This window comes from Perognathus longimembris, chromosome 14 (genome assembly GCF_023159225.1).
Source record: "Perognathus longimembris pacificus isolate PPM17 chromosome 14, ASM2315922v1, whole genome shotgun sequence".
NCBI classification, from domain to species: domain Eukaryota; kingdom Metazoa; phylum Chordata; class Mammalia; order Rodentia; family Heteromyidae; genus Perognathus; species Perognathus longimembris.
In genome coordinates this window covers 50,032,104-50,044,999 of record NC_063174.1, presented here as the reverse complement: position 1 = coordinate 50,044,999, position 12,896 = coordinate 50,032,104, and positions in this window count along the sequence as shown.

Below are 12,896 nucleotides of genomic sequence, written 5' to 3'. Positions count from 1 at the left end.
CATTGACTTTTCTACTAAGTTTTCTCCATATTTTCAGAGGAGGAAGTATTTGTTTTCTTTTATATTCTTTAGATTTGGTTTGATTTCCTTCTAGAAGTTTGTCCTGAACAAATTTTAATTTTTAGCTTTTATTATTTCTTGTTAAATGTTCTTCCAAATTTGTTTGAAAAAGTTTTTAAATATTTCCACACAATAAACTACATTATAGTTTCAGTAATTTCAGATGCATCTTATCTTTTAAAAATTAGGGCATGAATGAAGCACATAAATTTCTTCATTTAATATAAAAATGCTGTCTGAATATTGACATTCCAGGTGCTAGGCCTCTCTTGATTTGACTCTGTATTATTTTTATTTTGTTGTTATTATATTTTAAAAAATTGTACAGAGCTGTTTTAATTTGACATGTGTACTTATGAATACAATGCATCTTGATCAATGTTACCCTTTTCATCATTCTTCATCATCTCACTCCCATCTATCCTATCCTCACCTACCTTCTCAAGGGTCATAGTTTCCATGCATATTCACTGAGTATTATGACCTAGGGGAAAAATAATACTAAGTGAAATAAGTCAGACTCAGAGAGACGAAGCATGCCTGCTTTCTCTCATAGGTTGAAGTTAGACCTAAAGTATAAACCTACAGGAAAATAAATACTGGACTATAATACACACACACACACACACACACACACACACACACAATTACACTGATTGAAGTATGGTATATATGAGGGTAGGTTTCCATGGCATAACTCTTTTGAACAATTAAATGACAGTTTAAAAAATGGAACCTCAGGAAGCTGAAGTATGTTTCCCCCGCGGGAGGTAAGCCTTAGAGGGAGGGGTGCAGACAAATGGAGAAAGGAATGGTGTGTGAACACCGTCTTGCTTAATTTCATAGAATTGAATATTTGTAGGTTACCCCTTTTCAAATAAATCGTAGCTTAACTGTAGTTAGGGATTATGCTCTGAACACTTTCATTCATTTGAGATTATGTTGAGTCTTATCTACTTGGAGCCACCTTCTATTTTCTTGAAATCTGTCCATGAATTTCCATCTTGGGACTGAAAAGTTGTCATTATAGGTTAGTAGAAGGCAGGAGACAGAACCATGAATGGGTGAAATCTTAAGTGAATCACGTATTTTTGATAGTGTGGTTGAATTAGTTAAATTTTGTAATTGTCCAGTCTTTGTGCAGCTAGATTAATTTTCAGCGCCTCAGGAATTCCCTTAGTAAAGACTGTGCTTTCTTGTGTTGTTTGGTATTGTGGATTTCTCTATTAAGAAATCACATGCTTGAAATATCCCAGACTTCTTATACTATGCTAGTCAAGTGATTTTCTGTTTTTCTACTATTGGTCTTAACTCTTTGGTAATTTCTTGTGAACCCAAATGAAGTTTAAAGGAAAGGCACAATGAAACTCTCCCCCTTCTACTATTTCAAAAATCCTTCTGTATCAGCTGTAGTAATGCTGTAGTAATGTTTCATATTGTTCACAGGTGACACAATATTTTAAACCATTTAAAAAAACTCTCAAGATTGCTTGTGTGCTCTTAATGTTATTTCAATTTCACCTATGTAAGTACATTTTACCTTATTGAAACTACCCAATCCTGAGAAGATTGTGAACCTGAGCTCAACCAATTTGAGCAAAGCAGTGGGGTCTTCTATTTTAGTGATACATACTGGGCAGGGACTTGGCAGCCTGCCTGTTCTGTGTGTTTGCTTGCCAGATTTTTGGCTTATGGCACACCCTCCTACATAAATAAATGTTGTCTTACTGAGGCAAAAAATAAAGAAAATCATTATTAATTAGTGTATTAAAATGTAGCATTCTGGTAAAGAGACATTTGAAAATAAGGATAAAAAGGTCTAATAAAGTTGTTTATTTTATTCAAACCTATAATTACTAGATGATCATGTAGTGATCTAGTGATCATTATTAGATCAATTGAATTCAACATTTTTACAGCATATGAATTTCCCAGTTACTTATAAATGCCTAATTGATAATAAGGACAGTCCAAGAGATATTCATAGTAGCCGAAGAAAGCCAGGTAAGTTAGCAAACTATGTAAGGGTTCAACACGGGATGATGGTTGTGATGAAAGTTGAGGGAATGGGCAATTTGGTAGAAAGTGGTGATTAGGGGTGTGTGTGTGTGTGTGTGTGTGTGTGTGTGTGTGTGTGTGTGATGAAAGCATCATTGCTTTTCCTTTCATCATTGCTTTCTCCTGATTCTTTCACGTGAGAGAAATATCAGCTTGTCAAAGCTGACATTCTTCTAAATAGGTTCATCATTCTTATGGCACATTTGAGTCTCAAATTTGTAATAAGAAGAATGATTCTGAGGGGCAGAAATGGGTAGTTGAGTGTATTATCTTGAAAAGAGAGGGTGAAAATAAATATTTTTTGAGAGCAGAAGGTGAATTCAGGTCATAAAGTTTTACACTATTATCATAAGTTTCCCGTTAGAATACTTTTTTTCTAATAGATCCATTCCTGTATACAAAACTCAGTAAGCTTTTGAAATATATACAAATCTGTTGAGTATCGGCAATTTAGATCATTCTCTTGAGTGTAATCTGTGAGCATCTTAGTTTTTTCATCTTTCTCAGAAATTCTTCCATTAGTAAATGAGCCAATACACATTCATGTCATTTAGAGGAAATTGTAGGTTATCAACTTTCTTGAATGTTTTGTATGAGCTGTTGTCATAACCATTTATAAATAGAGGTACAACAGGTTTGGATTTCCATAATGATAAACTATGGTTATCCAAATAAATATCACAAGTATTCATCTCCAATCTCAGCTATAGAATCTGTGCCTAACCATAAGTTAATCCTCCACTGAGAGACAGAATTGCCTCTTTCCTAGCCCACTAAGTGCTCAGAGATACATTTACTCTCACAACAGCTCAAGGATAAACTATAAAAGAACATCACATAGACTAGATTATGGAGCACATTCTTACTGAATGTCCCATTGCAGAGTAGGAGACAAGTTGAAGAGATTTTCTGGTGATTTTTTAAAATGTTCTTAGAGATGGAAACCTTAGTAATGGACAAAATGTAATACATTTTGCCCAACAAAGTTTTTGACAATATTTTTTTGTGGTAGACTTAAAAAAAATTTCCCTATCATTTTCTTGCATTGTAAATGTTGTTTTTCCGAGACCATCTTCCTGGCACAGAAATCTGGGTTTCTATGCCCTTCTTTTTCTCATATTCTTCTCAGATGCCACTCTCTTTTTCACTAACACTTTTTTGTTTCCTGTTACAGAAAAGAAATGTATCATTCTCTTTTCTATTATAAATGGACTTGTAAACCAATCAGTACTCTACTTGGTAATCTATTAAATTGATCATGCAAATAATTGAGCACAAAACAAGGCAACTTTTTAAAAGATGTTGCTTTTCATAAAAGAAATTGAAGACTGAACGACAGTGTAGTTGTTCCTTAGTGGCAAGCACGGTTCTGCTCTGGAGAGAGAATTCCTCAGTCCAACAACTGCCCCTTCCACTCCTACTCAAAAAGCATGTCATAAAATTCTTGTAATAAAACTCAGGAGAGGAAAGATAACCTTTATATAGGATTCAGCAATTGGAATGCACAGACATATAATCCATGAATTAGTAAAAATTGAAAAAGGTGCCAAAATGTTCTTGCCCTTTTCATTCTTTATGTTTGTATTCTTGACTTCCATGATTTAAAATTTTATCAATACATGACTTTTAGTTCTGCTGAACTTCCTATAATATCTGGTAGGATGACTGAGAAAGATTGAGACTTTTAGTAACAAAACTACTTTCTAACATTCTTGATCAGCCAATGAGTTTATCTTACTATTTGTCACAGATTTCACAGATCATCCCACATTATGATTTCATTGAATCCAGTGTATTTTATGAAAAGGTGCAGTTTTTCAATTTATACTACATTACAGTCTGTGAATTAAAAAGTAACAACACTTCAAAGACGAAGTGGAAATTTATTTAGTCTGTTTCTATTTAAAATGAGCTAAAATTACAAAAAATACAACTGGTTAATTGCTTTGCAATTTGGCTCTTTTCCTTGATACTAATGGAGAGTTTCTAACACCTATGTAGCTAATGAGTTAGGGAATGATGAATATTATTTGAATACAGGTATTTAGTTCCAGGGAAGGGAAGTTTATTTGCTACTTTAAGAATAGTTAGGGATGAACAGATACAGCCTGAGTCTATAGTTGAATCTGGTGTGTTCCAGATTATGTACACTAAGAATCTATTAATTTAAAGAAAAATGTTGCTTTGTAAATGTATATGTCAATCACTGTTAAAAATATGACAATACATATGCTCAGAAAAAGTTCACTTAAATAGTAACAACAATGTACAGTGATCGCAATAATTATTAGAATCAACAATGACATTTTCTTTATGTTTCCAGTTCTGTAAAAGTGCTTCACATGCTTCATTTCACCGGAATATTGACAGAATTGTCCTCGTTCTAGTCAGATTCAATGACAGTCACTCAAGAAGTATTACATGTTTACAACCAGCAGGTGGAAGGTGTCTAGTAGCAGTCTTATCTGTCTAAATTGAGAGCTTAAATCTCTAGCATATATCTGTCCATATCTCTTTGTGGCCTTCATGAAGAGTTCATACCCAAGCCTAGAGAAAACCCACATTTAATTAAGCAGGCAAGGAAAGACAGTAAGGGTGCAACTTTAATTTAGAAGTTATTTAAACAACAAAACAGTGAATGAAATTATGAGTTTATAAAAAAAGAAATGTTTTGGTCATATTATTATAAATTATACAGAGTAAGGTGAAGACTTGAGGCTGAAGTTAGGCTGGGGTCAAATCATTAGGCATTCAAAGTCTCAACTAGGAACTATGGATTTCCTTCGGTTCCTGGAAAATGATTGACACAAAAGGAGGGAAAAGCATTATTGAGTTAGCATGTTGAAGGCAAGCCCCATCTGACCAAATAAGAATTTATCTCATTGAGTTACTACCAAGGAATACTACAGGGAATACCAAATTTGTATGTAAACAAAGACTGCAAATAAAGCATAAAAGATTTCATCATACAACCTATATATTCATACATGAGTTTGAAATCCAGGTAAATTGTGGAATTGGGATTTAGAAAATCCCACTTTTCCAAAATGAGAGTTTGCAGATAGATCTGGCTGAATTGTAAGCAATTATCCTGTGTGATGTCATCTTCCCTCTGCTCTATGTTGCTTCCCACTTTGGACAGTGGCACTTGAAGCAATATTCCTGATTCCACTTAGCATTCTCAGTCTGCACATAGCTTTACAAAGGACACATCTAAAGTGATCATGGCTTGCCCTCTCAAGAGTTTAGGTACCTTTTCTCTTCCACATGCAATAAACATTTTCTTATCCCCTACAATAGCTGACATCTCTTCCAATTTTCACATAATCTCAATCACTTTTTTCAGAAGAACACTCACTATTTTACCAATCAGATCAACTGGTCAATACATACATGTGTAATCCCCTATCTCTTTCTTCCAGAAGTAGTAATGTTTTATAAGAGATTATTTTTCCAAATGAAGTAAGCCAGACTCAAAGAAACATAGATTGCAGGCTTTCTCATATTTGTTGTAACTAGAAAGTGACTATAAGTCTATAAGCAAACATGCTGGATGGTCACAGACAAAAAAAATATACTTGAACATGATAAATTAGACAGGACTCTAAATATTCACACAATGAGTCTAAAGGAGAATATTCGTAGGGGGGATCACAAAGATTCAATAGCTATAAGCAAATTATCATATAAAAATGTTTATCTAAATGAACTCCAAGAAATGGCAACAAGAGGTTTTAAGTTACTTTAATTCTAATGCTGTTTTGTTTTATTTTTCTCTTTTGTTTTTGACATCTGTACATTTTGTCTTGTATGTAAGTTTAGCTGTTTGGGACAGGGTAAGGGAGAGCAAATAAACGGTTGCACAAAGGGTGAACAAATGAAGCAGTGATACTAGACAATATGTTGAAAATGAACTATGAAACTTGTGGGGGAGGGAGTTTGGGAAGGAAAAACTGAGAAAGAGTAAGGGAGGGGATGACACTGTTCAAAATCAAATGTACTTATTACCTGACTTACATAACTATTACCCCTCTGTACATCACCCTTGTGAAATACCAATAAAAAGTTTAAAATCTATAAAAAGATATTATTTGATTGATACCTATATCAACCATTATACTACAATCTTATACAGAGTAGAAGCAGTATGTATAGTATTCTGGAGTGTGTCTCACAAGCTCAGTGCATTTTCTGAAACATCATTTGTGCTATAGGTATATTCATTCAATAAGTAATTTTCCTGTGATATTATCTCACTAGGCACTTTACATACAAGAAATGTATCTTAAAATCCCTTCCTTTGTTGCCCATATGATTGTACAAGGAATTGATGATAAAATTCAGAGTAGTAGGCAAAAAAATCCTTGTGGATATTTTAATAATTTAGTCATGCATTCATCTATTGCACAAGTAATTATTGAGCATAACACCTGCTTATGCAGAAAGTAGTTTGTTCTGCCTATCCTTCAAGCATAGCTTTCTACATTTTTTTCAACTGACTAATCCTACCAGTAGAAAAAATTATGTGGCTGGAATCCAAGCCCCTTGTGTTCTCTACTAAAAATTGTGTTAAAAAAGAGACTGGGCCTTTTGTTATTTTCATTACAAAGCAAATTGCTTGTAATATCTTTTGATAGAAATTAAATGGATCCACAGTGTCAGCACTAGTTTACTATGGAATTAAACTCTCAATAAAGGAAGGGAGTCTGTGAGAATGAAGTTTCACTGTTCCTCAACAACTGGTATCATTTTATCTTAACACTTCAGGAGGATATCTAATTTGAGTAGTTTTGACAAATTTTGCAAAAAAAAAAAAGTTTTATTGATCATCCCTGTTTGTTGTTTCAGGTGGTTATAGAGTGTTTCTTTCCCACTATTTCAAAAAAAAAATAGAAAAAGAATGTTTCAGAGGTTTGGAATTTGAGCACCATTTTTTCCTTCTTCAATTTTAAGATCAACAAAAAGTGATAGTTTGTGGTTTGTGGTAAAATTGAAATAGTACAGTTGAAAGTTGTTTTTGCAGTTTCCACAATGTGTCATGTTGATGGTAACCTTTTCAAAGGGAAATGATTTGAGAAACTTTAATTATAAAAACAGTGCCCTCTGAACTTGGAGGAATTTTGGAGCAAGGGTGGATAAAATGCTCAATATATTTGTCCAGAATATTTGATGATTGTAATGAATTATGTTGAAGTATAACAGCTATTTAAAATGTTCCATACAGTAATATGAGATCTGAACATCTAATGTTGCTTGTATGGCTCATGTTCCTATATTGTCTCATTTTTTTTTATGATTGATGCTCTTCAAAAGAAGTTTTCAGTATGTGCTCTCACTGTTCACCCTTCACCACCTTCTCATTTTATCATACTTGGAATTATTTCCAATTTATTTGCAGATTTATTACATGTGGTTTGACTAACCTGTGGCTCCAATAAAATCCATAAATATAAAAGTTGAAAAGAAATTTCAAAAGCAAAATTTCATTCTCATGAAGGCGTTATGCAATTAGGTCCATGTGGAGAAGCTTTCAGCCAGTCATCTGCTATAGTCAGTTGTGCTAAAATTGTTGTGACATCTTCTGAGTATTCCCGGCTTTAATTTTATGAAAACGTGTCTCCTTAAAAGAACATAGAACCCAGAAAATGAAGTAAAGATCAATGAATAATGTAAGTGATAAAATTAAAATTTTAGATTTGTTGAAAAGTGGAATGACTTTTGTGGAAGTTGAATGACATTTTGTTTAAAAAAGAAAAAAAAAATAAGGGCTGGGGATATAGCCTAGTGGCAAGAGTACTTGCCTCGTATACATGAGGCCCTGGGTTCAATTCCCCAGCACCACATATACAAAAAAAAAAACGGCCAGAAGTGGCGCTGTGGCTCAAGTGGCAGAGTGCTAGCCTTGAGCAAAAAGAAGCCAGGGACAGTGCTCAGGCCCTGAGTCCAAGCCCCAGGACTGGCCAAAAAATAAAAATAAAAATAAATTAAGCATCCATAGTACAATGCTGCACTCTGAATCCCAAGAAATGTTGAGTATTCTTCAGTGGAAAGCTCCTTCGAGGCAATTATCCATGGATACCAAGGGCTTGCTCTATAAAGATGAGTCCTGTGTTTTAGCAGTGGAATAACTAGGATATGAACTCCCAAGAATTTATTTTTATTTTTTCTGTCTTCTCTTCTATCACCTGGTATTTATGTTAGAGCCAATTATCTTGGCCTACAAATGACTCAATACTACTAATTATTGAATTTCCTAAACTCATGTATGGGATATTCTCATTTTTCACTTAATGACTTCATTAGCTGTTTCTTGACTTCAGAATTTACAGTTTAATGGAATATAATCTTGATATGTTCTGCCAAACAATAGAAGGTATCAACAAGAAATGCAAGGATTTCTTTTCTAAATACTGTAAAAGAAAGTAGAGCATTACATTTGGGGTTTTATTAGATAATTCTCAAAATATCTATAGAGAAACAGAAATGAGCATGAGCTACAGTAACACTCCAAATTATGATAAAAATTCAAATATGTTAAAAATTCAAAAGGCAAACCATATATACATATATGTATATGAAGCAAAAGTAAAGAAAATGAGGAAAAGAAATGTTTGAAGTGATAATGGTAATGACATCTCAATTTTAATGGCAGACATCAAACTAATTAAAGAGTTTCTAAGAAGAAGTGGGGAAAAACTACATAATAAAGTACTATCCCAAAACAAATTTTTTGTGAATTGCAGAAAACTAGACAGGAAGAGAGATGTTTTGAAAATTACCATATCAAAAATACCTATTAGTTGGAGCTAGGGATATGGCCTAGTGGCAAGAGTGCTTGCCTTGTATACATGAGGCCCTGGGTTCAATTCCCCAGCACCACATATACAGAAAATGGCCAGAAGTGGCGCTGTGGCTCAAGTGTCAGAGTGCTAGCCTTAAGCAAAAAGAAGCTAGGGACAGTGCTCAGGCCCTGAGTTCAAGGCCCAGGAATGGCCAAAAAAAATAATAATAATACCTATTAGTGATGCAGTACAGTTTTTGTTTATTTGTTTGTTTGTTTTGGCTAAGGTCCATTTGGATCTTTCATGCATGGTCAACACACAAAGTTCTCACTACAGGCAAATGACCATGGATGGTTAACAACAGCATGCAAGGAACATACATGTGTATGCTCTTAGCTACCAGATTAAATTAAACACACACACATACACACACACACATACACACACACACACACACACACACACACACACACACACACACACATTCTTTTTCCAGAAAAACTTCATTTGAAAAATGAAAAAGACAAGGAAGCAAACATCTGCAAATTCTCATTGCTTGTAGGTATGCATGCATGGAATGCTAAAAAATAAGTTGCTCAAAATGTAATATAAGAGAATGCATAGGGTTGTATATACCTCTAATAACAACCACTCAGAAGACAGAGAGAGCAGGCTGATGGTTTAAGGTAAACGTGGGCAAATTTCATGAGATTCTACCTCTAAAATAAGCCAGGACTGGTGTTGCTTGCATGACTGGTGTCCCAGATACTTGAGAGAGAGAATTAGGAGGATTGTGGAAGGAAACTAGCCAGGGAAAAGTTAGTTATGACATTACTTGAAAATGGAATTGACCAGAAATGTGTAATGGCATAAAGAATGGAAGAGCACTGGAAAGAATGAATAAAGGTAAAATATGTTATTTTACATTTTAATTATCACTGAAATGCAACTCTAATTTAAAACAGCAAGGAAAACCAAAAAATTGGTTATGCTAGCATATGAAAATGTAAAGGACGGTAAAACTACTTCAAAACATTATAAAGAAAAAAAGTTAAGTAAAACTTTAATGAATGAAATCCAGTGTTTGAAAGTATATGAAGTATACCATTATTCATTGTATTGACAGAATTGTTAATTTCAATTTAAACTTGAGTGTAGATAAATGTGTATAATTTGAAAAATTTACAGTAAAAACATGTTCATGTTCAATAAATACTGAAATTAATAATAAAGGAATAACACTGATATCTAAGTGTTAGAAAGGAGAAATTGAAAATATGTCATATAATGTACTTGCAATACACATAAAGTAGTACAGTTCTGTTTGAAGGTAGATGTAGATATGTTCAAAGGGCATAATTAAAACTCAAAGAGAATCACTTAGAACTTTAAGTATAATTGACAAGCTGAAAAAGTGATAAAATGGTGGCATAAAAACATTTAACAAAACCACAGAAAAAAGGAAAAAAGGAAGAGAAGGGGAAATAGAAATGAAACAAATTGAAGGCTATATAATCATTATATCCAATGATTTGAAGAATCACATTAACTAGAAATGGTTTAAACAAATCAGCTTAACATAGTGTTTATACAAGTAGACACATAAGCAATTCCTAAGTATGTTTCTCACAACAAAACTACTCTAAATATAAAAACCCAGAGACATTAAAAGCAAGATGAAAATTGACAATGAAAGCTATATTACTGTAGTTCCAATGAAAAGAAGGATAGATTAATTATATCTAATTACAGCTCTAATTACAATGTGGGTACATTAAGTTGAAATCCATGCTTTAATCAGATTTTGTCAGATTATTGGTAGTAGTAGTAATATTTTTGCCATGTCTTTTTTTGTTCTGGGTCTTACTTATCTGGATAGAAACTATACTTAACATGTTCTCGTAGATTTTTCTTGTTCATGGAAGTTTTTCACTGTTTCCTTAATTTTTGATCATCTTTATGGTTCTGAGTGAAATCGATTTCATTGCGGGCAGTAGGGGGAATCATGGTATAATGGTAACTGAAGAAAATACTTCAATCAGATCTCTTTTAGATCCATAATTAAAACAGATCAAAGTTAGTAATAGAAAAAAACAACAAACAGAATACAGGATAGATAAGGATGCATAGTGCCATCACCACAGTTTTTCTGTAAATCTAAAACTGTTCAATAGTGAAAATAACATGAAATTAACTCAGGAAATACTGGTATTACTCCCCATAAAAAAGATAAATAAATGGCTACAACAAAAGCTTAAATAACTTGTCTAACTAACATGTGGCCAGGCTGGTATCTGCAACTGGGCAGCCTGGATTGGGGTGTGCTTTTGTTCATAGTGAGGAATGTTTGTGGATCTACCCTCATTCTGATTCAGTCTTTTCCATGGCCTTGAAAGATGTTTTCCTCCATTGTGTTTCATGATGTATGTGATTCATGTTGGGTATCAGCAGGGAACTTGAAGGAGACTTGAAGGAGACTTGAGGGAAGGGGTGTGTGTGCAGTTTCCCTCCCATGTCCTCATCAAAAGTCGATTGCCTTCCTGGTACATCACCCAGTGATTCCAACTCCTCCGGGACGAAGTTTCCAAGCAGCTTCCTTTAGGTTCCAGTGATGAGTCCTCTAGTCTCTTGGAGATAGTGCTGCTCTACCTTTTGTGTTTTCCTGACACACTGACTATGTCTATGTAAGTTGCTGACAGCACTCCTTACATCCAAACAGTCCATTCATCCTCTACCTCCGGAATTTCTACTAGTTCCTTTTCTTATATGCTGTCTGACACTTGGAATATATACAAAATTTTCTCCTTCAAAATAAACATGACTGCATGGATTGCTGACTAACCTGATAGATGTGCTCTAAAGTCAGAGTATTTGTAGAGCTTTATCTTTTGAAAAGTCCACCCAACTGTACTAACAGTAACAGAAGCAAAGCAAACCCAATTGTGGACCTATTTGCAGATGGTGGACCTCCAGAACTTGTCCAGTCTTTTAAACATTATGAGGTATCTTCAAATAGTATTCTGTGTAGATTTAATACAGGTTCTCACAATCCAAAAAATACAATTGTCAACCATAGTTCTGACTATAAACTATATTACTGAATAATGTTTTCTCACAAATATTAGAATATTATGAGCTCAAAAAAGAGAAATGTGTTTTCTTTAGGTAGCCATTTTCATTTAGAAATGCAGTTATCTCTAAATAAAGGTTGTAGAAAAATATCTAGGAGATTTTATTTTTGAATGCAAAAGACCTTTTCTGAATTTTATGTTTAAAGTTACAGGAAAACTTGACTCAATGCTTGGTGCCTGTATAAAACATATACCTGCCAATACCGTCTGTCTATCTATTTATCTATCTGTCTGTCTGTCTACTTGCCAACCTACCTACCTATCATCTATCAATCAATCTATCTATCTATCATCTATCTACCAGTCATTTATCAGCTATTCTCTCACTCTCTTTTTCTTTCTCTCTGTAGGCTTGTTCTCAACGGTACTTGTAATGGAATAAAGTTAGAAACAAGCCATCAGTGAAACATACACCTATTCAAATTTACTAACTCCTCAAGTTTAAATTATTTCTGATTCAAAAATAAAAAAGAAAAACAACATGAGATAACTAGCTTATTAAATATCTCTGTGTAATCAGATTTAAAGATTTATGAATTATGTATTGAGCAATCTCTGCTAACTCTTACTTTATCTCAAAGAAATTGGAAAGAGCATCCTTCAAGTTTAAAAATAAAACCTAACACATAATAGTAATTGGAGCAAATAAATCACCTTAAAATAGACTATCTATAGGGTAGATTTGTTCCCTTTGACAGTAAGAACATTGATCTTTGTGAACTCCATATTATTTAAAATATGTCAGAAAGATGACTAACGTGGGCATAGAGAAAAATTGTTTCCAGTTCTATCCATTTCCATAACAGCATGAAAAGGGCATTATGTATAGTCGCATGCAATCTGTTCTCAACAATATGGTGGATGG